Below are 27,794 nucleotides of genomic sequence, written 5' to 3' on the forward strand. Positions count from 1 at the left end.
GGCAGTTTATCTAACTTTCTCAGAAGAGGCTAACATTGGACATGCTTAATGGAAAAGTATGGACTATATTTTCAGACAACATTCTCTCTTTTGCTTAACATGATTACTTAATGGTGTCCAAGTTAGCCACTATATCTATTTTTGAAAATATATGTGGCCAATTTTAGGTGCAATTATTGCATTGGCACTTAGGAGTTCCAATGAAATGACTTTGAAATTTGGATTGCAAACAACTTTTGTTTTACTGCATTTACTTATACATGTTAGCCTTTTATTTATTTGTTTGTTTTTCATGTTAGCCTTTTAGGCATTATTATTTTAAAGAGATTTTCAGCATTTGCTAAAACTCCTTTGAAATTGGAAGTGATTATAAGCCTTTTTTTTTCATTGTACTAAATATTAAGCAGCCACCACTTTGGAGAAACACAATACACTTTTCAACTCACCACTCTGAATGAGAAGATGTGATTTTGAAAAAAATGTAATTCCAATATATGAGATTTTATAGTGTATAAAATGCTTTTGAAATGAAGTTGTTAAAAATTAGATATATCAACTTCTTTTCAGCATGTTTATTTCTCAATACCTAAAATAATCTATAGTATTGGTTAAAATGAATATACTTAATTAAAATTTAGACTTTATCTTTTGTACAAGCATGCATACCCTGTATTCAAATATGTAATGAAAATTGTTAACATGTTAAGTATATGCTTCATGTTGGATTACTTATTTTTAATATTTAAAAACCTTGTTTACTTGATGAACACCATGGATTAAAAAATGACTGCTCTCAGGACCTCCCTGGTGGCACAGGGGTTAATGACACAATGCTATCAAGCTATCACCAGCCACTGCAACATGAGATTCCACGACTCAATGCCTGGCCAGCGAGCTAACCCACATATGGCTCAGCAGACCTCTATTATCTCTCCCACTGCTCCCCTGAGCAGTGTATCTCAGTAGATCCACTTGTTCTGCTCCCAACTCTGTCTCTGGTGAATCCTCTCACTGCCCCCTCCCACAGCTCTGGCCTACACCCAAGTTCTTGTATGCATAAAATAAATAGATCTTTAAAAAAAAATGACTGATTGCTTGCTTAAGAACTGAAGCAATTTGAACAACAAATCTAATTGAGGTGTGCTTGGTCACAAAGACAACTGCCACAAAATGACTGCCAAAATAAAATAAAAGTAAATAAAAGTAAAATAATTTAAACCTTGTTACTTGAGTGAAGAACTTTTGCTACAACCAATGTAGGATTTGTAGAGATTTGAAAATTCAGAAAACTTTAAAATAGAAAGTAAATTTATGTATACAAAAAGCTAGCCGTACTGCAAAGGTTTTATTGTAATGATCATTGAGTAAAGTAGAAATGACTTTGTTCGATAACAGAAGGTATTTGATGATTACACCAAGTACATGTTGCTAATTAATCTTACTGTACACTTTCTTGGTTTCTAATCTTCCCCTAATTCTTAGTTTCATGTAAATTTGGTGAGTTTATTTAAAATTTTCTTTAGTTTATTCAAAATTGTCAGGCAATTAAGTGGTAGATTCAAAATTCTAACCTAGAATTATCTGGACCACATCCCTTCACTATTGTGTTTTATTTATTTATTATTTTTAAAGATTTATTCATTTATTTATACAAGCACTGGGTACAGTCAGAAGTGCGGAAGGGTGAGAGAATTCACCAGAGCCAGAGCGGGGAACAGAACAGGCAGACTGATGAAATACACTGCTGAGGGGAGCAGCGGGCACAGCAGGAGAGGTCTGTCGCGCCATTTGGGACCCTCACTGGTGGCCAGGGATTGAACCATTGAACCGACACTGCAGAGGCTGCGGGAAGCTTCACAGCCCAGCACTCAACCACTGCATGACCAGGGGAGGCCCTCACTATCGTGTTTTAATGTCAATGCTATACTTTGCCAGTTGGAAGACTTTCTAAGGAAAACCATTGTTATTTTCTATAATTTATGTATAAAACTAGAGTGAAACACTGGGGTAGGAATTGTGAGTATTTGTCAGATAATTATTTAAGTATGGTGTGGGTTAATGACAGTCCATTTTATAATAAGAAATGTGTCAGCATCAAATCATAAATATAACAATGTATAAAGCTATAACTTTTAAGCTAATCAGATGAAAACATAATAAACAATATCAGTTACCAAATTAAATACAGGTGATTTGTCAAGCTTAACTATTTCTAAAATCTAGATACCAGATTTCTGTTATTACAAGAATAAAATTTAGTAGAATCACAGTAAAATTCAATCTTCTGCCAGCTGAGTTTAGTTATGCTGTAGTATTAGTCCTTGAACTTTTGGAAAAAATACATATAAAATATTGTTTATATTCACAAGTATGAAAATGAGATGTTTCCTTTAAAAGCATATAGGTCAGTTTCAAATAAATTTAATTAAGTTTGAGCTTTATTTCTTTTGCTTACTGACCAGAATGTATTACATAGCATAAATCTAATTTCTTGGGACTCAGTAAGATCACAAAATGCATTATGATCTCAGCCAATCTATAAACAGATAAACTTTACCCAAATTCAACAGAAAATGTTGTCTAACGTATATAAAGTTACATTCACTTCAACAGTATTCTTAATTATATTATCCCAATTATATGTTAAAAATTCTTTTCATTTTTCACCATAGAAAATTAAAATTATTTGGTCGATCTGTCTCCAAGTTTCTGAAATGTGTTGTAAATAAGAAATAAAACATATTTTACACGCTTTAAAATAAAATCATTGGATTAGAGTTAAAGGTGTCTCCACTGGGTTCTATCAGTATCAATAAAAAGAGCAAAGAACAATTCATGAATGAAATTTAGAAGACCACCTAGCTCTCCTTAATATTAAATTTGTAATTGCATACAGTTACATTTCCTACATGTGTTTGTTTTTTAATGTTAATTTATTTATGCATACAAGACCTGGGGTACAGGCCAGAGGTGCCGTGGGGTGAGAGAATTCACCAGAAGCAGAGGCGGGAACAGAACAAGCAGATTGACTGAAACACACTGCTAAGGGGAGCAGCAGGGGAGAGACAGGAGAGGTCTGCTGTGCCATGGGAGTTGCTCCCTAGCTGGCTGGGAAATAGAACTTGTGCTGCAGGACTGGCGATAGCTCAATAGCACTGTCTTTAACTCCTGCGTCACCAGGGAGGCCCACTATATGTTTTTTTTTTTTTTTTTTATAGAGGCATGCTATTTATTTATTTATTTATTTGCTTGTTTGTTTGTTTTTTTTATACATGCATTGGGTACAGTCAGAAGAATGGGAGGGTGAGAGAAGTCACCAGAGCCAGAGCGGGGAGCAGAGCAGGCAGAAGGACCGAAGTACACTGCTGAGGGGAGCAGCGGGTGGCAGGAGAGGTCTGCGCGCCATGTGGGACCCTCCTCTGGTGGCCTGGGAGCAGCCGGGGATTGAACCGGCGCTGCAGAGGTCGCAGGCAGCTTCGCAGCCCAGCACTCAACCGCTGCGCCACCGGGGAGGCCCGCCACTATATGTGTTTGAATTATACTTTTGGATTGGGGGTTCTTCATGAACTTGGAAACTGTAAAATGGGATTACGTAATGACAGTATTCTTTATTATTTTTATTTTCATGTTGAAAACATTTACAAGGGTAAAGCCAAGTAAGAAATAACAATCAATTAATTCCACAGCTTTTCAGCATCTCAACTTCTTCATCTATACAATATAAGTAATAGCAATTATTATCTCATAGGGTTCCTATAAGAATGAGATAATGAATGTCCTGCATCTGATAAGTTTTATTGAGCACTCATTTCTAGCAATAACAACAGAGGTTATTTATTTAAATCCAATAGTTTGGGGCCTCCCCTGGTGTCGCAGCGATTGAGCACTGGGCTGCTAAGCTGCCTGTAGCTTCTGCAGTGCCGGTTTAATCCCTGGCCACCAGCGAGGGTCCCACATGGCGTGACAGACCTCTCCAGCCGTGCCCACTGCTCCCCTCAGCAGTGTATTTAGTCGGTCTGCCTGTTCTATTCCCCGCTCTGGCTCTGGTGAATTCTCTCACCCTCCCGCGCTTCTGACTGTACCCAGTGCTTGTATAAATAAATAAATAAATCTTAAAAAATAAATAAACCCAATAGTTTGAAGACAATTCCTGAAGTGAGACTATTTCAAATGATTTTTTTTCCAAATTCAACTTGGGACTATTTTATAGCTTATCTATAGTTCAAACTCCCCACCCTTTCACTGTCCCAGTTTAAAATAAAAATGAAATGCTTTATTTTTTTATACATCCACACTTTAATCAGAAATGAAAGCTAATGTAGAAGAATATAATTTTGAAATCCAGAATCATGCATTCTGCTTTCCTTTCTCTTACTTTTAAAAAAATTATTTTGAAATAAATAACTATGTTCACATGCGGTTGGTACAAATGATACAGAGAAATCCTATGTACTCTTCAGCCAGCTACCCCATGTGGTAACATCCTCTAAAACTATAGTACCAGGATTTTGACATTGATACAATCTACTGAATTTGTACACTTTTTACCATTCTCACATACATTCATGTGTGTATATCCATGTATGTATATAGTTCTATGAAGTTTTAGCATATGTGCAGGTCAGTGTGATCACCAGTACAGATTATCACAAAGATTCTTTATGCTGACTTTTACTAAGTATACTGAACTGCCTCAGTCCCCATACCCATAAACAAAATTGACAACATATAACATTGAGGACTAGTTTTTTCATTTAGCATAATTCCTTGGAGATTAATCCAAGTTGCTTATACCAATATTTTGTATGTGTCTGTGTGTATGGTACACCCATGGTATGAATGTACATAATTCATTGAATCTATTGAAAAGCACTTGATTGCTTCCAGTTTTTGGTGGTTAAAGATAAATCCATTATGATTATTCAGCTACAGATTTTCAAAAACTGCTATTTCTTCCAATTACCAACCTTATTACTTTCATTTCTTCCAATTTCCCACCCTCTTGGATTGTAAAAGATTTGATTGCAGGGCCTCCCTGGTGAAACAGAGGTTAAAGACACAATGATATTAAGCAATCGCCAGCCACTGAGGCACTAGTTTGATCCCTGGCCGGCCAGGCAGCTAACACACATGGCACAACAGTCCTCTCCTGTGCCGTCCATTACTCCCCTCAGCAATGTATTTCAGTAGATTTGCCTGTTCTGCTCTCCACTATCTCTGGTGAATCCTCTCACTCTCACCTCTGGCTTACCCCACAGTTCTTGTATGCATAAGTAAATAAATCTTTTTTTTAAAAAAGACTTGACTAGTTTTGTCAGTGCTTATCTGGTCATTTGTCACATTCAAGTTAATAGGAAGCATGGTCGAAGGATCTTTTTTTTTAATAAGTTCTGATTTATTTGATAATTATAAAAATGGATTAGTCTGGTTACTAGTTGTAAATAAACAGAAGTTTGTTAGCTTCCTGTTCTCAGTAATATTCAGCCCTTGTCTATTCTTATTTTGAAACTGATGAAATAGAGAGTGCTAGAAAATATATTTATGAAGAAGGAAGATAATCTAAATGTCCAAAAATAGATGACTGGATCAAGAAGATGTGGTATATGTACACAATGGAATATTATTCAACAATCAGAAAAGATAAACTCATGCAATCTGCAGCAACATGGATGGAGCTGGAAGGAATTATGAAATAAGCCAGTAAAATAAGCCAGAAGGAAAAAGAAAAAAAAAATATCAGATGGTTTCACTTACAGCAGGAATATAGGGGAACCAAATAAGTCATCAGTGTAAAAATAATAACAGTACAAAACACAATAAAGCAAAAATAGACAATTATAAATCAGAGACATACTGCAGGGGAGGAGGAAGGAGAGGGATCAGAGGGAGGGAGGACCACAGGGAACTGAGGTGATGGCGCATGGGTGCATTGGTGAAGGAAACTCCATGGGGACTATACCTCAGGGGGTGGGGGAAGCAAATATTGTTTAAAAATGAACAGTGATGTAAAAAATAAAAAAAAATAATAAAATAAAAAACAACAACAACTAATCTTTGACAAAGGAGCAAAGAATATGCAATGGCCCAGGGCAGTCTCTTCAATAAATGATGCTGGGAAAACTGGACCACCACATGCAAAACAATGAAACTAGACCACTACCTCTCACCATACACAAAAATGAACTCAAAATGGATAAAAGAACTGGACATAAGACCTGAAACTGTAAAATATACTGAAGAAAATATTGGTAAAATACTACAAGACATACATCTCAGTAACATCTTTAAAGACTCATCACCCAAAGCAAAGGAAGTGAAGGAAAAAATAAACACCTGGGGGCCTCCCCTGGTGGCACAGCAGTTGAGTGCTGGGCTGTGAAGCTGCCCACAGCCTCTACAGCACCGGTACGATTCCCGGCCACCAGCGAGGGTCCCACATGGCGCACAGACCTCTCCTTCCAAGCCCGCTGCTCCCTTCAGCAGTGTATTTTGTTGGTCTGCCTGTTCTGTTCCCCACTATGGCTCTGGTGAATTCTCTCATCCCCCTGCGCTTCTGACTGTACCCAGTGTTTTTATAAATAAATAAATAAATCTTAAAAAAAACCTGGGATTACATCAAACTGAAAAGCTTCTGTACAGCAAAAGAGACATTAACCAAAACAAAGAGATACACCACTGATTGGGAAAAATTTCTTTGCAGTGCATACAACTAATAAGGGACTGATCACAAAGATATACAAAGAACTCACAAGACTCAACAAAAACAAAGTAAACAATACAGTCAAGAAATAGGCAGAAGAACTTAAAAGACACTTCTCGGGCCTCCCCTGGTGGCACAGTGGTTGAGCACTGGGCTGCGAGGCTGCCCGCAGCCTCTGCAGTGCCTGTTTGATCCCCGGCCCCATGCGAGGGTCCCACATGGTGCCACAGACCTCTCCTGCCACACCCGCTGCTCCCCTCAGCAGTGTATTTTGTCAGTCTGCCTGTTCTGTTCCCTGTTCTGGCTCTGGTGAATTCTCACCCTCCCATGCTTCTGACTGTACCCAGTGTTAGTATAAATAAATAAATAAATAAATGTTTAAAAAAGACACTTCTCCAAAGAGGAAATGCAATGGTCAACAGGCATATGAAAAAATGCTCAACATCCTCATAATCAGGGAAATGCAAATCAAAGCCACAAGTAAGAATGGCACATATCAAAAAAAAAACAAGCAACAACAAATGTTGGCGAGGATGTGGTAAAAAAGGAACTCTCCTATATTGCTGGTGGGAATTCAAACTTGTCCAACCACTATGGAAAGCTATCTGAAGGTTCCTCAGTCTACTAAAAATGGAGCTACCATATGACACAGCAATTCCACTCTTACGAATCTACCCAAAGGACGAAAAAACATTGATTCAAAAGAATATCTGTACCCCTATGTTTATTGCAGCACTATTTATTATAGGTAAAACCTGGAAACAACCCAAATGCCCCAAAATAGATGACCTGATCAGAAGATGTGGTATATATACACAATGTAATACTATTCAGCAATCAATAAAGATAATCTAATGCCATTTGCAGCAACATGGATGGAGCTAGAAGGAATTATGCTCAGTGAAATAAATCAGAAGGAAAAAGAAAAATACTGGATGGTTTCACTTATAAGAGGAATATAAGGGAAAAAATAAGACATCTGGGAAAAAATAATAAGAATACAAAACACAACAAAACAAAAACAAACAATTATAAACCAGAGACATTCTGCAGGGGAGTAGGAGGGAGAGGGGTCTGAGATTAGGAGGGAGGAGCACAGGGCACTGTGGTGATGGTGCACAGATGAATTGGTGGAGGAAATTCCATGGGGACTACACCTGAGGGAGGATAAAGGAAACAATGTTTAAAAATGAATAATAATGTAAAATATATAAAAATATATAAATTTAAAAAATAAAAGCAAAGAGAAAATAAATAAATAAATAGATAGATAGATAGATAGATAGATAGATAGATAGATAGATATTGGTCACCAGAGGGGAAAGGAGAGGAGGAATGTGTAGAGGAGGTTAATTTGTGAGTGTAAATAACACTAGAAATTTGGTGTTGTGAAGCTGTACTCTTGAAACGTATACATTAGTGTATACCAATAGCAAATCAATAAAATTTTACTTAAAAACATTTAAATTTTACATAAAAACAATCTACTGGAAAAACTAGATTACTAGTTATATTTACAAAGAGAACACTGTAGAGATAGCTAATTTCATATGATAGTAAGAATCTTCTGTGAAAGAGACAAAGACAAACCTTGAAAGCTGACCATAGATACCAGGCATCCACAAGGGGAGGGGAAGGGGGATGTTGTGGGGGAAAAGGTGAAAACATGGACTGTGGTGATGGACTATGGGTGCTTTGGTATTGAGGGAACTACAGTGACCACACCTGAGGGGAGAAATCATTTATTGTCTAATAATTAACAACAATGTAAAAAAGTACTATATTTTTAAAAATTATAAGAATAAATAATAATAATAAAGAAGTCTTCTTTAGGAGTTCTATAATTACAGAAAGAACAGGTAATACTAATGTTTGCAAAAGTTCTTTTGGAAAAGCTACTGTAAAAACATGCTACTCTTGTAGAAATAACAAAGTGGAGATCTTCAATTTCACATAATATAAATAAAATTTTTTTGGAGTTCTAAAAAATAATTATTGGAATTTTATTTTTTGTGCTTTTCAAAAGAATTTTAAAATACATAAAGGCAATTTCAAAATCTTTATCAATTTTAACACAATGTACAGATACTTTTGTTAAGAATTTGGATAATTTAGAAGGAAGAAACATTTTTACTTAGATCATTATTCTTCCTATCAGAGTTAGATACTTCCATGTTTTTCAATTTTCTTTTAAAGAAAAACCCAGAAACACATAGTTTCATTACTATACTTTAGGCACTAGGCTGAAATCTGAACTGCTTCACCTTTGTTTTCTCTTTGTACATTTTCTATATCACATAATCAGGTATTAAATAGTTTTGGTTTGCCTTTCATCTTCATAAATGACAATTTATTGATGTATTTATTTATTTAAGATTTATTTATTTATCTATACAAGCACTGGGGTACAGACCAGAGGTGCGGGTGGGTGGGGTGAGAGGACTCACCAGAGACAGAGTGGGAAACAGAACAGGCAGACTGACTGATATACACTACTGAGAGGAACAGTGGGCAAGACAAGAGAGGTCTGCAGCACCATGTGGGTAGCTCCTTGGCCAGCCAGGGATGGAACTTGTGTTGCAGAGGTTGTGGAAAGCTGCACAGTGCTGTGCTTAACCCCTTGCACCACCAAGGAGGCCCCATTGATATATTTATTTATTCATATTGACATAAAAATTGGTTTACAAAATTGTATATGATTTAGAAGTACAAGATTACACCTTCCAGGTGTGCAGGTGTGTATTACCACACAACAAACAACACCAAGGTACAGTAAGCACTCCACTATAGACTATTGTGTCTATTCCCTGTTTTGCTCTCCCCTATCAAGTTCCCCATCTGGTAGCCTCAGTTCTGTAGTCAGATTCCAGGGTTTATTATTGGCTTGTCTTTATCTGTACCTTTGTTTTGTTTCTAAATACTCCACATATTAGAGACACCATCACCATCCAGTGTTTGTCTTTCTCTTTCTGAATTATTTGAGTTAGCATAATCCTCAAAAGTTCAACCCATGTTGTCATGAATAGCAAGAGTTTATCTTTTCTCTTTTTTAAAGATTTATTTTTATATATTTATGCATACAAGAACTGGGGTGTAGGACAGAGGTGCAGGTGGGTGAGAGGATTCACCAGAGACAGAGTGGGAAGAACAGGCAGATATACTGAAATACACTGCTAAGGGAAACAAGGGGTGAGACAGGGGAGGTCTGCTGCGCCATGTGGGTTAACTTCCCAGCCTGCGATTGAACTCATGCTGCAGTGGCTTCTGATAGCTTAATAGTGCTGAGACTTAATCCCTTTTGCCACCACGGAGGCCCCAGCAAGAGTTTATCTTTTTGATAGTTGAGTATTATTTCATTGTGCATATCTACCACATTGTCCAAATCCACTCATCTGTCTTTGGACAGTTAGGTTAACTTAGCTTGGCTATTGTAAATAGTGCTGCAGTGAACATAGAAGAGCATATAACCCTTCAAATTAGTGATTTTTCAGTCTTTGGGTAGATACCTATGAGTGGCATTGCTGGATGTGATAGATTTATTTTTAATGTTTTGAGAATCTCCATACTGTATTTTCATAGGGACTGGGCCAATCTATGTTTCCACCAACAGTGTACAAAGTGTTCCTTTCACTTCTTATCCTCACCAACACTCTTTGTTCCGGGTGTTTTTGATATGGGCCATTCTCATAGATGTGAGGTGGTATCTTATTGTAGTTTTGAGTTGAAGTTCCCTGAAAAGTGATGATGAGCATTTGTTTTCATGTGCCTGTTGGCCATCTGTATGATGGACCTGTAAAATGAAAATTGTGACATTGTTAAAAGAAATACAAGAAGACAGAAAAAAATAGAATGATATTCATGCTCATGGAGTGAAAAATTAATATTATTAAAATGGCCATCTTACCCCCAAAAAAATATACAGAATCACTGTAATCCCTGGATGGGTTTAATAGCATTCTTTAAGGAAATGGAAAATCATTATTGAAATTCATACTGAGCCACAAAATACCCTGAATAACAAAAGAAACCTGACCAAAAAAAGAGGAAGAATGGTGTCAACACATTCCCAGATTTCAAACTGTATTACAAAACTATAATAATCAGTACAGTGTGGTGCTGGGACAAAAATAGGCACACAGACCAATGAAATATAACTGAGAGACCAGAAATTAAACCATGCCTATATGGAAAGTTAATCTATGACAAAGTTGCTAAGAGTGTATATTGGAGAAAGTAAAGTTTCTTCAACAAATGATGTCAGGAAAACTGGACCACCACATGGAAAAGAATGAAACTAGGCCACTATCTCATAATACACATAAAAATTAACCAAAATGCATAAAAGTCTTGGTTGTAAGACCTGAACCCACAAAATAAATAGAAAATAAATAGGCAAATACTACATAACACAAGCTTCAGTGGTGTCTTTATTCATTAATCTCAAACAGCAAGAGAATCAAAGAGAATCAAAGATAACATAAATAACTGGGACTACATCAAACTAAAAGCTTCTGCACAGTGAAGGAAACTATCATTAAAGAAAAATAACCATCTTAGTAAATGAGAAAAGTCACTTGCACACCATATATTTGACAAGGGATTGATATCAAAGCTCTTTAACAAACTCATACAACTCAATAAATGAAAACAGATAACCCAATCAAGAAATGGTCAGCAGGAATCTAGAAAACTTAAATAAGGGACCAGGAAAAAGAATAACTATAAGAAAGAAAATATCAAAATCAACAAATAACTATGAACAAGAGACTCTCTATGGGGGATGGGGGGCGGGGAAAGGAGGGCTTGGGGTAAAAATAAAGGGGTTGTAATTGTATGGGGAATATAAAAATAAAAGTTAAATTAAAAAAAAGAAAAACATTAAAAAAAACAAAAAAAAACCCTTCAGTGTTTATTTAAAAATTGCATATCTCAAAAAAAGTTTGGAATAAAATAAAATTTCAACAGGAAAAAAAAAAGAAATGGTCAGAATATCTAAATAAACACTTCTCCAATGAAGACATAAAGGTGCATGAAAAAATGCTCATTAATGAATGGTTATTTTATAGGCACTAGTTGCCAGTATTTACTTTCTAATATATATAGCAAATCTTCAAGTGACCAGATCAAGAAAACACTATGATTATGACTTCTCAAATGAGATTTGAAATATTTTAATAGAAATTTAAAATAATATAAAAAATACTTAGGATAAAATTTTATTAAATTAGTCACTTGTTGCCAAATAATTTTAGAAATTATCACAGTTTAGTCTCTAAAATATGTAGATACATTGAATTTCCCTTAAGCTTGACTGTTTTTCATTTACCATCATAATTACTGAGGTTAACATTTTTCAGTTTTTTATAAACATGAGGGGATTAGCCCCATTTCAATGGTCATATTTTCCCCTCTCCCATAGTAATGTAGCCTGCTATACTTCAGCTTTCGCATCTGGATACATAATTCCATTTTGGAAAAGATGCCTTTTCCTACGATACAAAGTATATCTACTGTACTCTGAACAAAATATTGTTTTCATCAAAGAATGGTTGTCATTTGAAGCCATTTTCAAAATAAGCAAAAATTAATGTTATAATTAGAGCTAAATATTATTCATAAATATGATGATTTCAAAAATATATACAAAATATGTAACAAGTATATTCCATGTAAATACAATTGACTTGAAAAAATACATAAATAACCAATTATTAAGATGTTTTTCAATACATATTGCCTGGAATTTATAAGCTAGAATACGAAGTTGAAATTAATGAACCACAGAAGTATTATATTTTAAGTCTCATATTTTGTGATATGAAATATGTTTAACTAAAACAGCATTGATTTACAAAAAAATTCATTTTGATATATTGTGTATTAATTACATTAAACAAAGTTTACTACAACCAATATTCTATTAATTAAAATTTGAAGGTTATTTGTTATCATATGACATTATCAATGAAGGAAAGATAAAATTTAGATTAGTGCATTTATGATGTTAAGCTGTAGAAAATAGTCTAAAGCAATATAAGAATGTCTCAGTGTACTTGTATTTGACAAAACATGCAATAATAAGATTTTTATATTTAAGAATTTGATTATAATTCACTAAAAGGCAATGGGTAATGTTAACACGTTTGGAAACAATCATTTGTAAATACATGCTTAAGATGCTTTACTGAAGATAGTTTTGACTATTTAGATTTAATTATTGCCCATTATCAAATTAAACCATTAAAACATTTGAAGGACAAATCTTTCAAAGATTAAGTAAACATTGGCAAAATTATCTAGTAGCTTATTCTGATTCTTGTGAGATAACTTTCTTCTGTGTTCTCAAATGTCAAGTTCCTAAGCACAGCTTTAATTTCATCTTCCCCTAATGAACTTTTATGAACCCCTGGTCTCCTATTTATGTACAATGCCTGCCCAACTGCATTATCTATGACTCCTAAAAAGGAAGATTAAATCTCAAGTGAACTCTACCCTGGAAAACTCAGGAAAGTCATATACTAAACGTCCATATAATTAAAACAGAATTTTGAACATTTCTAGTTTTTCTCTTTATGTTTCCCTTATTGTATTACATTGTGGGGAAATTTTTCAGTAAATTATAATTCTTCCTATCTTTCTATCCAATTCCACAAGTGTCTACTAAACCCTGAGGATTTTGTTTTCTACTTCTGCATTTATAAGTACTGGTCATATCCCTTTATTTTTGTTTATTTATTTTTTTTAAAAGATTTATTTATTTATTTATTTTTTATTATAAATTTTATTTTTATATTCCCCATACAATTGCGACCCCCTTCTTTTGACCCCAATCCCTCCCCTCCCCACCCCCCATGTCCCATAGAGTGTCTCTGGTTAATATTTGTTTGTTGATTTTGATTCTTACTTTCTTATAGTTATTCTTTTTCCTTATTTAAGTTTTCTAGATTCCTGCTATGAGTGAGACCATCCGGTATGCATTTGGAGCCTCCCTGGTTGAGCACCGCACTGTGAAGCTATCCGCAGCCTCCACAGCATGCCGAATGGGGAGAAACCCACATGTTGTAGCAGCCTCTCCTGTCTCGCCCGCTGCTCCCCTCAGCAGTGTATTTCGTCAGTCTGCCTGTTGTGTTCCCTGCTCTGTCTCTGGTGAGTCCTCTCACACTCCCGCACATCTGGCCTGTACCCCAGTTCTTGTATAAATAAATAAATCTTTAAAAAAAAATTGCTGCATTATAATTGTTCGAGTAAGAAATTTATATTTCCTATAATTTATTACTTAGATTTAATATAGTGATGATTATTTTAAGAGATTGACCTTTTATTTTTGGTTATTTTATATAGTTGAGCCATCCATCAAGCAAGCTTCAGAGTTATATGTGCCTTAGCACATATGTTTATGAACCAAATTTATTCATAATGTAAGATGTGAACAGAGATAGACTATATGTCTTCTCTTATTTGCAAAAATCAGATTAAACTAAACAAAAAAACATATTCTTTAATTTTGTAATCAATGAGTAGAATATTCAAATCCTATGGAGGATAACTCTTTGAAAACAGGAAGAACAGGAATCGTGGCCATTTCTGTACATGTTCTCATTTTATTTTTTTTATTATACCAGAACATATGAGACTTTAAAGAGATTTTATATTCTCTTAATATCTACATATTTTTAAATTTTATATATATTTCACATCATTCTTCCTTTTTGTACAATGTGTGCTTTCTCCTCTCAGGTGTAGTCCCTATAAAATTCCCACCACCAGTCCACCCATGCACCATCACCGTAGTCCCTTGTGCTCTTCCCTCCCCTGTTTTGATCTCTCTCCCACCCCCTCCCCTGCAGAATGTCTCTGATTTATAGTTGCCTTTTAAGTTTGTTTTTTAATTTATTATAATTATTTGTTCCTGATCTCTTATTCGGTTCCCCTACATTCCTCCTATAAGTGAAACCATCTGATATTTTTCTTTTCCTTTCTGGCTTATTTCACTGAGCATAATCCCTTCCAGTTCCATCCATGTTGCTGTCAATGGCATGAATTTATCTGGTTTTGATTGCTGAATAATAGTATTCCATTGTGTATATATTCCATGTCTTCTTGATCCAGTCATATTTTTTTGGGCATTTGGGTTGCTTTCACATCTCATCTATTGTAAATAGTGCTGCAGTAAATAAAGTGTTGCAGGTATCCGTTTGAATTAATGTTTTTTGTGTTCTTTGGGTAGATTCCTGGGAGTGGAATTGCTGGGCCATGTGGAAGCTCCATTTTTAGTAGTTTGAGAAATCTCCATATGCTTATTCTCATGATCTATTGGCCATATGAAACAGGCTCTAGGTATTCTTGGACCTGTGTCAAGAATTTTGGTGGTCTAATATAATGGAGTTGTGAAAAAAGTGTCTAGGTTGAGAGAAATCTAAGGTAATTTTCTTCATTTACCAGGTGTCTGATGAATAATTTTGGTTAACTTGCATATGAAGTTTAACTTACTAAAGATAAGTGTTATATCTCTGTGAAGGTAAAACCTGAATAATAGTTCACTCAGTGTTTCATAAGCTCCATATTTGTGTGTGTGTACATATACATGTATATGTGTGCATTTGTATGTTTCTATGTGCATATGATTGTTCCCTTCATGTGTGTGATATTGACTAAATAAATGGCTCAATATTTTCTGCTTTTGATAGTAGCATGCACATAGCTATTATACTTTAAAATTCCTAGAAATAATACTTTCTGGGAGACAGATCCAAAAGTTCCCTAAACATATACACGAATACTTTTTATTTTATAAGTTCATCAGAACTATAAAGATCTTTAATCATTAAGGCAATCCATATTTTTACTTTGGTAAGATTTTTATATAGATTCTATAGGATACTTTCTAATTATACCTAACTTTATGTCAGCATTTTGAAGTCCCAATAGAAGCTTGGAAAGTGATTGTCATATTCAATGTAGGTTGTAGTAATGATATATCAGCTTTCTTTTTTCAACAAGTGAAAAATTTTTTACTACTTTTTGCAATTTGTTAATCCTGACTTCTCAACGTTGCTCCACTGTTGTTTATTTCCATAATTCATGATTTATATTCCTAGTAGACACTCAAGTCAGTTTAAAAGTGAGTATCTTCCATATGCCAGGTTTTGTGATAAGGAAAATGGACTTTGGAGTCAGGTCAAGTTATGTTTGTAGTCTGACTCTACTACTTTCTAGGAAACAATTCTCTGGAAATTCCTTCATCGACTCATTCTTTCAATTTCTCCTGTAGAATATAAATAATAATAGTACCTACCTTTCAGATTGTAAGGGACTTTACACAGTGATTTTTCTCCCTGTTCATTCACATATTTGATGGAATATTATAATACTTAGGAATCTTGCTAAAAACTGAACAAATGTGGTATATATAGTACATTTTTTCTGCTTGAGTTAAACTTTCTTTGACCTCAGTTTAGCAATCTTATTTTATATACCTCATCTTCTCACAGGCTCATGTTTCACAATGACAATCTCCATTTCCCCTTAAATCCCATTTCCTTCCTCCCTTTAAGCTGATGATCTCAAATCTTTCTATATTCACTTAACAGAAAATTTGTTTTCATCTACCATGTCTTCACCTAAAAAATTTCACTTGTGTTTATAAATTTTTACAACCTTGCTTCAATTGGTAGACTTGACTATGTTCTTTTGAGCCCTGACACCATCCTCTGACATTTATCACCTGACTCTTCATCTGAATTCAATATGTCTTTTTCCCTTAGAGACTTTCTATTCTGCTTTCATATGTAGACATATTTTCCTAATTCACTCTGTTCCTGATTCTTCCATCATTGTTAGTTACTACTAAGTACCATTTCTTGTCTTTTAATGGTCTTGAATCTTTGAATGAATTACCTGTAAACATACCTTTCTTTTACTGCTACTGACTACATTTTAGTCAATCTAATTTCATTTTCCAGTTTTTCAAAGAAGTGGTACTCCTAACAAATGGTCAGGTCTTTCATAATTTTTTCTTTCTTTTTTCTTAATATAGTGTTTAAATAGGTAATGGAGTCACATAGTCAAAAAAATCAAAACATAAAAATATGTATGCAGAGAGTTCTGTCTCCCCACTCTTATTCACATCTACCATATCTTGTCATCGTCACATAGAATATAGGTTTTTGCCAGCTTTATTGAGGTATAATTGACAATTAGAATTGTTTATATTTAAAGTATATAAAATGATGATTTCATACATGCATACATTGTGGAATATTCACCACAATCAAGCTAATTAACATATCCATCATCTCATAAACTTGCCTTTTTTTGCATGTGTGTAATGATAATATTTAAGATCTACACTTATAGAAAATTTCAAGTATACAGGTTTATATAAAATATTGTCACACTGGTTTCTGCTCCATTATCTTGGAGAGATCTGAACAACTTAAACATTAACTAGTGCAGCCACCTCTAAGCCCTGGAAATGTCAAAATGATTGATGCTTCTGAAACTATTGCATATTTTGAATAAATATTTGACAGTAAGTACACAAAAGATAACCAGGACTACCTGAAACATGCTACTGAGTCTCACCCTCCAGTTGTCAAGGAATGGAACAGCAAGGCTGTCAGGAACCAAAGAAATAGAGGCAATTGGTTGCAAGATAACAGATAGTTTAGAGGTAAGGGTGGCAGATGGGGGGTGGCCAAGTGACAATCTATTCAGTCAATGGCATGGAAAATCCTGGGATAACAGCCCCAACAAGAACCTTACTACCTCCAGCAATATGGACACAGTGGTTACAACCACTGGCCACCCTATGGTTACTAGCGACAGTCTCCAGCTTCTAATAAAACCATTTACTCTGTTAACATGATAAGTTTGTATGTGTCTTCTGTTGGGCAGAGTTTTACATCTGTTTACAGAGAGTGGATTATTTATTTTTTGGAACTTGAGATGAAAAGAAAATTAGACCTTACTGGAGACATGTGATGGTTGCTCTGAATCAATATCTACTATTAAAAGGTTATAGATTCTGGCCACCCTGGTGGCGCAAGGGTTAAAGCACAACACTATGAAGCTATCGGGCAGCCTCTGTACCAGGAGTTCAATTCTGGCCGGCCAGGATGGTGACCTATATGGTGCAGCAGACCTCTCCTTTCTTGCCCTCTGCTCTCCTCAGCAGTGTATTTTGGTAAATCTGCCTGTTCTGTTCCCCGCTCTGTCTCTGGTGAATCCTCTCACCTCCCCCACCCACTGCACCTTTGGCCTGTACCCCAGTTCTTGTATGCATAAATAAACAAATCTTTTTAAAAAATAAAAGGTTATAGATTCTATTGTTTAACTCTGCCTCCAATGCTTTTTTTCATGGCTTAATAGTGCTTTGACTTAGTGTACATTTTCCTTATTTGCCCTCCAGGTATTCTCTTTGTTTTGCACAGAAATAAAAATTTTCAAGTAGGAAAACCAAGATCTATGGTCACATTGCTGTACATTAGATCTCTAGAATTTTGATCTGGCATAATCAAAATTTTGTACACCTTAGACAAAATAACTTCATTTCATCATTTCCCTAGTATCATTCTACTCTCTGTTTCAATGAAATTAACTAATTTAGATTCCATTAATAAGTAAGATCACATAGTATTTGTCTTTCTGTGTTTGGCTTATTTCACTTAATGTCCTCCACGTTCATACATATTGTTGCAAATGACACAATTTCCTTCATTTTCAAAGTTGAATATTCCATTGTATATATAATGAAAATATGGCATATATTATTTACACATCATGGACACATTCAGGAAAATAACATAGGTTATTTTCCTATCTTGTCTATTGCGAAAAGTATGAAATGATCATGAGATTTCAGATACAAGTGTATCCTCAAGGTTCTTATTTTACTTTCTCTGCATGTATATGCACAAATGGAAGTTTCTAGATTATAAGATAGTTCTATTTTTAACTTTGAGGATCTCCTGTACTACTTCCATAATGGTTATAAAATTTTACATTACCACCAAGAGTGTACAAGGGTTCTGTTGTTAGCAAACCCTCACAAACATTTATCTTTTGTCTTTCTAATATTCATTCTAAGTGATATTAAGTAATATCTCACTGTATGTTTTTTACAAAAAAATTATTGTATTAATAATGTACTTATATGAAGAGCCATAATAATATATAACCAATTTTTATAATAATCAACTCAGGCACAATGACATATCTATCTATCTATCTATCTATCTATCAAGTTAATATTGGTTTACATATTTGTTTCCTTTATAGAAATGTACAATATTCCCTTCAGGCATTGTTGCCATAGTGTTGTCATAAGTTCACCAAAGATCCCACAGTCCACCACCAAAAGTGCCTTGTAATTTGCATTTTCCTGATTATTAGTGCTGTAGAGCTCCTTCTCATATACCTATTGGCCATTTGAATGTTTTCTTTTGAGAAAAGTCTACTCAGATCTTTTGCCCATTTTGTAATCAGTATATATATATGTATATTATATAAAATTTCATTAGTTAATTGTATATATTTCTTATATATTTTGAATATAAATTCTATCCCTTATCAGATACATGGTTTACAATGATTTTCTCCAATTCCACAGACTGGTTTTCCACTCTGTTGATTGTTTATTACCTACGCAGAAGTATTTTAGTTTGATGCAGTCCTGGTTGTTCATTTCTGCTTTTATTGCCTGTGCTTTTGGTGTCATAGCGCAGAGATCAATGCCAAGATCAATGTAAGGAAGCTTTCCCCTATGCTTTCTACAATTTCAGGTTTTACATTTAAGACTTTAACCCATTTTGAGTTACTTTTTGTGTATGATGTGAAACAGATATCCAATTTCATTCTTCTGCATGTGGATATCCTGTTTTCTAATATTATTTTTGAAGAGACCATCCTTTCCTTATTGTATGGATGCATTAATGTATTTCTAAACTTTCTATTCTGTTGCATTGATCTATGTGTCTATCTTATACAGATACTCTACTATTTATTATTTTAGCAATGTAATATATTTTGAAATCAGGAAGTATGATATATTAAGCTTTGCTTGCTTTGCTGAAGATTGATTTTGTTATTCTGCATCTTTAGTGTTTCCATATGAATTTTATGATTTTTTCTATATCTATGAAAAGAAATCACTAGAATTTTTAAAGGGATTGCATTGAATCTCTAGATAATTATGGATGGTATGGGAATGTTAACAGTTCCAATCCATGAACTTGGAAGTGTTTGCATTTATCTGTGTCATGTTTAAAAACCCTTCATCAGTGATTGTAATTGGCAGTGTGCATGCCTTCACTCTTTTACATAGATAATCCCAAGTATTATATTACATTAAATTTTTTTTGTTGAGGTAACATTGGTTTACAACACTATATAATTTGGGGGAATAAATAGCTCACACACCTACTTAGATCTCACCACACCTACTATCAAAACAACCATAGTCTTTCCCATAGACCACTGGGCTCCCTACCCTCTTTGTTCCCATCCCTCTCCCCTTATAGTAAGCTCAATTCTGTAGTCATTTCTAGGGATTATTTTGGGTTAGTCTTGTGAATGCCTTTGTTTTGTTTCTCTATATTCCACATACAATTGAAATCATCAGTATTTGTCTTTCTCCTTCTGACTTATTTCATAAAGTATAATCACGTCCAGTCCCATCTGTGTTATAAATGGCAAGAGATAGACATTTTTATGGTTGAGTAATAGTCCATCATTTGTATATATACCACATTTTTTTCATACATTGTTCTTCTGGTGAAATACATTGGTGGGTACATCTGCTATCTCCATAACTTGGCTATTGTAAATAGTGATGCAATGAACATAGGAGTGAATGTCTCCATTCAAATTAGATTTTTAATTTTTTAGATTTATTTTTATTTATTTAGGCATACAAGAACTAGGGTTTAGGCTAGAGGGGTCGGGGGTGAGAGGATTCACCGGAGACAGAGTGGGGAGCGGAACAGGCATATTTACTGAAATACACGGCTGAGGGGAGCAGTGGGTGAGACAGGAGAGGTCTGCTGTGCCATGTTAGCTTACTGGCCAGGGATTGAACTCAGGCCGCAGTGGCTGACAGCAACTTGATAGCACTGAGTCTTTAACACCTGAGCCACCTGAGAGGCCCTCAAATTAGACTTTTATAAATAAGTAAATACCTAGAAAAGGAATTACTGGATCATATGATAGACCTATTTTTAATATTTTGAGGAATCTCCATATCATTGTGCACATGGAGTGGACCAGTCTACACTCCCATCAACAGCAAAAGACTATTCCTTTTTCTGCACATATTCATGCACATTTATTGTTTCTGTTTTTTTTTTTTGGGATAATATGGGACATTCTCATTGTAGTGAGGTTGTATTTAATTGTGGTTTTCATTTGCATTTCCCTGGTGATAAGTGATGATGAGCATTTTTTTTTTTCATGTGTCTGTTGGCTTTCTGTATGTCTTCTTTGGAGAAGAACCTATTTAACTCTTCTACCTATTTTTTTGATTGACTTCTTTGTATAATTTTTGTGAGCTATATGACTTTTTTGTACTTCTTCATGATTTGTCCCTTGACACACACATGGTGTACAATTTTTTCCCATGCACTTGTCTTTTGGTTTTATTTTTTTTTCTTTTGGTTTTAATGATAATTTCTAATTTCCTTTTATTTAAATTAATGAAGTGCCACTGTTTACATCACTGTTAATATTTTGACAATGTAGGATTTCTCCACTCAGGTATGGCCACTGTAGCTCACTCAACACCAAAGTATCCATAGTCCTCAAAAATAGTCCGTTGTGATCCCCTCTCAACACTCCTATTTTCATCACTCCCTCTCTCCATTCCTCTCCCTTCCTCACTTGGATTCCTCAGACCTATGGTCAGTATTCAAAGGGTTAGTTTAAAAGTTGTCTTGTTTGACCTTTTCTTTGGTTTCTCTATATTCCCCATATAAGTGACACCATCCAGTATACTCTCTCCTGGCTTATTTCACTTAGCACAATCCCTTCCAGCTCCATCCATGTTGTCACAAAAGGCCTGAGTGTATTTTTTCTGATCACAGAGTAGAATTCCATTGTGAATATGTATACCATATCTTCTTGATCCACTCGTCTGTTTTGGGGAAGTTAAGTTGTTTTCATATCTTGGCCTTTGTAAAAAGAGCTGCAATAAACATAGGAATGCAGGTTTCCTTTTGAATTAGTGCTTTTGTGTTCTTTGGGTAGATACCTAGGAGTGGAATAGCTGGGATGTATGACAGGTCCATTTTTTAAAAAGATTTATTTATTTTTATACAAGAACCAGGGTACAGGCCAGATGCATGGGAGGGTGAGAGGATTCACCTGAGACAGAGCGGGGAACAGAACAGGCAGACTGAAGAAATACACTGCTGAGGGGAGCAGTGGGAGAGACAAGAGAGGTCTGCTGCACCATGTGGGATTCTTGCTGGCCAGCAGGGATCGAACCCATGCTGCAGGGACTGTGGACAGCTTCACAGTGCGGCACTCAACTGCCTGCACCACCAGGGAGGCCCTCCATTTTTGTTTTGTGAGGAATCTCCACACTGCTTTCCATGGGGCCTGAGCCAGTCTACATTTCCATCAAAAATTATAGGAGGGTTCCTCTTTCTCCACACGCACTCCAGTACTTGTAGATTCTGTTTTCTGTTGTGGGCAGTATCTCATTGTAGTTTTATTATTTTTTTTAATTTAAATTTTATTTTTAGATTCCCATACAATTACAACCCCTTATTTTGACCCCAACCCCTCCTTTCCCTGCCCCCCACCCCCCATAGAGTGTCTCTGGTTCATAGTTGTCTGTTGATTTTGATATTTTCTTTCTTATAGTTATTCTTTTTCTTTATCCCTTATTTAAGTTTTCTAGATTCCTGCTATGAGTGAGACCATCCGTCATTGTCGTTTTAATATGCATTTCCCTGATGATAAATGATGATAAATGAACATTTTTTCATGTGCCCATTGGCCATCTGTATATCTTTTTTGGAGAAGTGCCTATTTAGCTCTTCTGCCCATTTTTTGATTTGGTTGTCTTTTGTTGTTGTTGTTGAGTTGTACGCACTCTTTTTAGATCTTTGATATCAGTTCCTAAATGTATGGTATGCAAATATTTTCTCTCATTTAGTGGGGTGTCTCTTCATTTTGATTATCATCTCTTTTGTTGTATAGAAGCTTCTCAGTTTGATGTCATCCCAGTTTTTTATATTCTGCTTTGTTTTCCTTGCTGCCGACAATAAGTCTGCAAAGATATTTCTGAAATTTATGTCATGGAGTGTTTTGCCTATATTTTCTTCTATATATTTTATGGCTTCTGTACTTCCATCCATGTCTTTTATCCATTTTGAATTGATTTTCGTATGGTGTGAGTTGGTGGCCCAATTCCATGTTTTTGTATATTGCAGTCCAATTTTCCCAACAACATTTATTGAAAAGGTTTTCCTTGTTCCAGTGTATATTCTTCACTCCTTTGTCATAGATCAGTGTCCATATATGTGTGACTTTATTTCTGGGCTCTCAATTCTACTCCATTTGTTTACGTGTCTTGTTTTGTTCCAATACCATGCTGTTTTAATTATCATGGTTTTGTAGTATAGTTTGAAGTCTGGTAGTGTGATACCACCATTTCCCCCCTTTTTAGTCAGGAGAACTTTGGTTATTTGGGAACTTTTGTGATTTCATATAAATTTTAGTAGTATGTGTTCCAATTTTTGAAGAATGCCATTGGGATTTTTTTTGAACTGTTTTAAATCTGTGAATTTCTTTGAATCTGATGCCCATTTTGACAATGTTGATTCTTCCAGTTCATGAGCAGGAAATGGCCTTCCATTTCTTTGTGTCTTCTATTTATTTTAGCAATCTCTTATAGCTTTCCTTGTATAGGTCCTTCACCTCCTTCACTAGGTTTAGTCCCAGGTATATCATTTCTTTTGGTGATATTATAAATGGCATGACTTTATTAATTTATTCTTCTTCTAGTTCATTATTTGCATATAGGAAGGCAACTTATTTTTGTGTGTTGATTTTGTAGCCTTCCACTTTGCTGACCTGGTTTACAATTTTGATTGGTTTTTCAGATTTTCTATGTATATTATATCATCTACAAATAATAACTTTACTTTTTCTTTCCCTCTTATTTTGATTCCTTTGTACCCTCTTATTTTGATTCATTTGTAGATTTTTCTTGTCTAATTGCTCTAGCTAGGAGTTTTAACACTATGTTGAATGGGTGTGGTGAGAATGGACATCCTTGGCTTGTACCAGATCTCAGTGGAAAGTCTTTCAATTTTTCACCATTAAGAATGATACATGTTGTGGGTTTGTCATATATGGCTTTTACTATGTTAAGGTATGTTCCACTTTTCCCCCAACTTTTCAAGGTTTTTCATCATAAATGGATGCTGAACCTTATCAAATGCTTTCTGGCAATCAATCTTTGATTTATTAGCACATGTGACCTAATTCTAGCTTATTATTTTTAGCTTGTTTGTCTTTTGGTTTTAATTTGGTCTGTTGTAAACAAAGTATTGATGGCTGAATTTTTTTTATCCACATTGTTAGCCTATGACTTTTTATTTGTGAATCCAGATCATTCATGCTTAGGTGATTATTGATATGAACTGTGTTTTTATTAGTCATTTTGGTTTTGATTTTTAATTGTTCTCTTTTTCTGTTATCTCTATTTTCATTTGTTTCTCTCTATTCTTTCTGATTAGATTTCTTTAGGATTTTTGTTTAGTGATTATCCTGGGGAGTTAACTTAACTTCCTATATTTTAGGTACTTTATGACTGTTAGGTCCTTTAAATACATAGGTTCTGCCCATTTTTTCCTCCCCCTTAGTGTTTTGTCACTAACTCATAGTATTCTTGCTCATGTTTCTAGTGTTGTATTGGTATTATCATTTTCCTCAGGAGTTTGTGTTTCGGTTATTATTTTTGTAGAAGTTCTATCAGTATTACTTGAAGAGCAGGTCTCACTGTGGTAAACTCCATTAGCTTCTTTTTTTTTTTTTTTTTCAGCATTTAACTTTTTATTTGTTTTAAAGCTGGGAGCAGGGAAGGAGGGGGTGTAATGCTCAGTATCTCAGATAACCACTGCTAATTCAGCTTGCCATGGTTCTTCAGGCATGGCTGGATCGCTGCATCTCAGACATAAAAAATGTTATCAGGATCTGGCCTCTCTCCTCTCCTTTTATTCTTTTTTTTTTTTTTTAAATATTAAATTTTATTTTTTATATTCCCCCATACAATGCAAACGCCCCATTCTGACCCAATCCTTCCCCTCCCGCCCCCCACCCCCAAAAAGTGTCTCTGGTTCATAGTTTTTTGTTGATTTTGATTTTCACTTTCTTATATTAATTTTCCTGGTCCCTTATTTAAGTTTTCTAGATTCCTGCTATGAGTGAGACCATCCGGTATTTTTCTTTTTCTTTTTGGCTTATTTCGCTGAGCATGATCCCATTAGCTTCTATCTGACAAAAATTTTATTTTACCTTCATACTTATAGGGTAAATGATTTTTAGGCTTTTCTGCCCTCTAGCCATTAGGATTGCCCTGCCTGATGGCAGCACCTGCATTTTGTTACATTGTTATATTTAGTTGCTTGTTTACTTCTGTGGGTCATGGCTGCAGTATTGATATATTTGCCAAGAGAAGCAGGGGCAAGAGAGGAGAAAAGAAAGCCAGAGAGTAAAAAGTGAAGACTTGCCAGGGGCTGGGGGCCTCCAGGAACCTCTGCCTGCTGTGTACCTGGTTGCTGCACTACATGTAAAAGCTCAATAAAACCCTGAGAAAGCCACCAATGGCTCCAGGACTATCCTTTACCCTTCTGGTCTGCTCATATAATAGGGAATCAGCTCTGGGCCTTCCTGGCACTACAATACTTAAATGATGATAGAGCATTCTCAGCTGGCAGTTCTTGCTTTTAAAACTGGGAATATTTCCTTTCACTCTCTTCTTGCCTGGAGAGTGTCTAGGCTGAAATCTAAGAAAATGCTAATATGGGGCCACTGCAAGTTTTCCCCTTGTTTTCTAAATTTTTTAAAAAGATTTATTTATTTATGCATACAAGAACTGGGGTGTAAGCCAGAAGAAGTTCAGGAGATGAGAGGATTCATGAGAGACAGAGTGGGGAGCAGAACAGGCAGATGTACTGAAGATACTCTGTCTGCAGCAGATGTCTGCTGCGCCATGTGGTTTGCTCCCTGGCCCAGCTGGGGATCAAACTCATGCTGTAGAGTCTGACAGTAGCTTGATAGTGGTGTCTTTAACCCTTGTGCCACCAGGGAGACCTCCTTTCTCAATTTTTGATTTGATTTGATAGTTGATAGTTTGAGAACGATTTGTCTTGATGTAGTGTTTCGTTTTTTTTTTTTTTTTATTTAAAAATTGTGGTGTTATTTTTGCTTCCTGGAAATCTGTATTTAATTCATTCTGTATGTTTGGGAAATTTTCAGTTATTATTTTTCTAGCAAAGTTTCTGCTCCTATTTCCTTTTATTCCTTTTCTGGGATCCAGATCATTCTTAGATTTCCTCTTCTAATTGAGTCTGGTATTTTTTGTAGAATTTTCCTTTTCCCATTGTCTTGACCCTCTTCTTCTAAATGTGTTATTTCTTCATTTGTGTCTTCTACAACTGAAATTCTTTCTTCTGCCAGTTTAATTCTATTTAAAGCACTTTCTATATTTGTCTGCATTTCATTCAGAATCTCTTCATATATTCAGTCTCTTTGATGAAGAATTCTCTTTGTTTATGGATCTCCTTTCTGAGATGTGCCTGCCTATGTGCTATTGACTGACTTTCCAGTATTTAACTTTTTAATATTTAACATTTTAAAAATTGTTGTCTCTATTTCTGTCTCCCTTCATATTTTTTCCCGGAACTTCTGATCTTCTTATTTTGCTTTTCCAGCTTGAGTTGAGATATTCCTTGATTTCCAGGGCTGTGTATTGTCTTATTTTTTTAGCTACTTGTGCATCTAGTTATGGTTCAGGTGCTGGGGATTCGGCTTTATTTGTTTCTCTTCTTAATTTTCCTTGGTGTGAGGTGGCCGTAGGAAGGGTGTCTGGAGCTTTTATACCTGATCTCAGTTTGAGGAGTGGCATTAGCCAGCTGTACCTCTTTTTTTTTTTTTTTTTTTTTTTTTTTTTTTAATAACATAGCAAGCTGTATTCTGTGCTTAGGTTGTCTTCACATCCCACTCTACCGCCCTGCTTTTCTTTTCTGCTGAGGGCTGTAATCTATGAAACTTGGGTCTCCCAGTAGGAACAGCAAGGTCTGGACCACCAGATTCATGCTTCAGGATTAATTTTCACATGGTCCAAAGATGGCAGTGTGTGTGGCATCCAGAAGTGTGTTGACTTAACACTATGGCTACCCACATTGGCAGTTGCTGCCCTGCCCATGCTCAGTTGATTTTTCTGCAGGGCTGGCATATATGTATGCTTTCTGTTTAATTTCCCAAAGGATTCACGATCCTCCTTTTTGCTGTTCAATTTTTTTATGGAGTCTGGCTTAGCTATGCCTGGTTTTTCTTTACTCTCTTCTGGGATAGGGGAAGGGAAGGGGTTTTCAGTGGCCACAGTGACCCAAATGCTGTGTTCCCAATTTCCCTTGTCTGAGTATGCAGAGTTTCCACTGCCCCAAGTTGGGTCTGCACCCTCTTATGTGTCAACAAATTTCATCCAGGGAATTTCACCTATCTTGGGCTGCTCCCTTCATAGCTTGTTCCCTTTTAGCCCAGTCATGCTCCCCTTAACTTCCTCTATTTCTTTCCCCTCAGTGGCCACCAACATTTGTTCTCAGTCTTCTTGGGAAGATCCTGGAGTTGTATAACCAGGACAAAGCATTTGTATCTTTCTATGAGCAAATATTATTTTTTTATAGTTGTTTTTAAGGGAGGGGATGATTCCAACCTCTGTATTCCATTACGTTGTGGTGGAACCTCTTAGAGGTATTGTTTAGTTACTTCTTTGATTTCCTCATAGTAATACTCATTCAATATGTTTGTGTTACTTGGCTGCCACATATTACAAGTTTTTCCCCCTTGCTTTCTGTGGCTGATT

General features: G+C 35.4%; 1 pseudogene; it reads left to right on the forward strand.

Annotated features, from left to right (window-relative positions):
- The first annotated feature begins 17,182 nt into the window (after positions 1–17,182).
- Positions 17,183–17,521, forward strand: LOC119246650 (RNA guanine-N7 methyltransferase activating subunit-like; annotated as a pseudogene).
- The last annotated feature ends 10,273 nt before the right edge of the window (positions 17,522–27,794 follow it).

The sequence above is a fragment of the Talpa occidentalis genome, unplaced genomic scaffold, assembly GCF_014898055.3.
Source record: "Talpa occidentalis isolate TD23 unplaced genomic scaffold, MPIMG_talOcc4v2.1 talOcc4.15, whole genome shotgun sequence".
NCBI classification, from domain to species: Eukaryota; Metazoa; Chordata; class Mammalia; order Eulipotyphla; family Talpidae; genus Talpa; species Talpa occidentalis.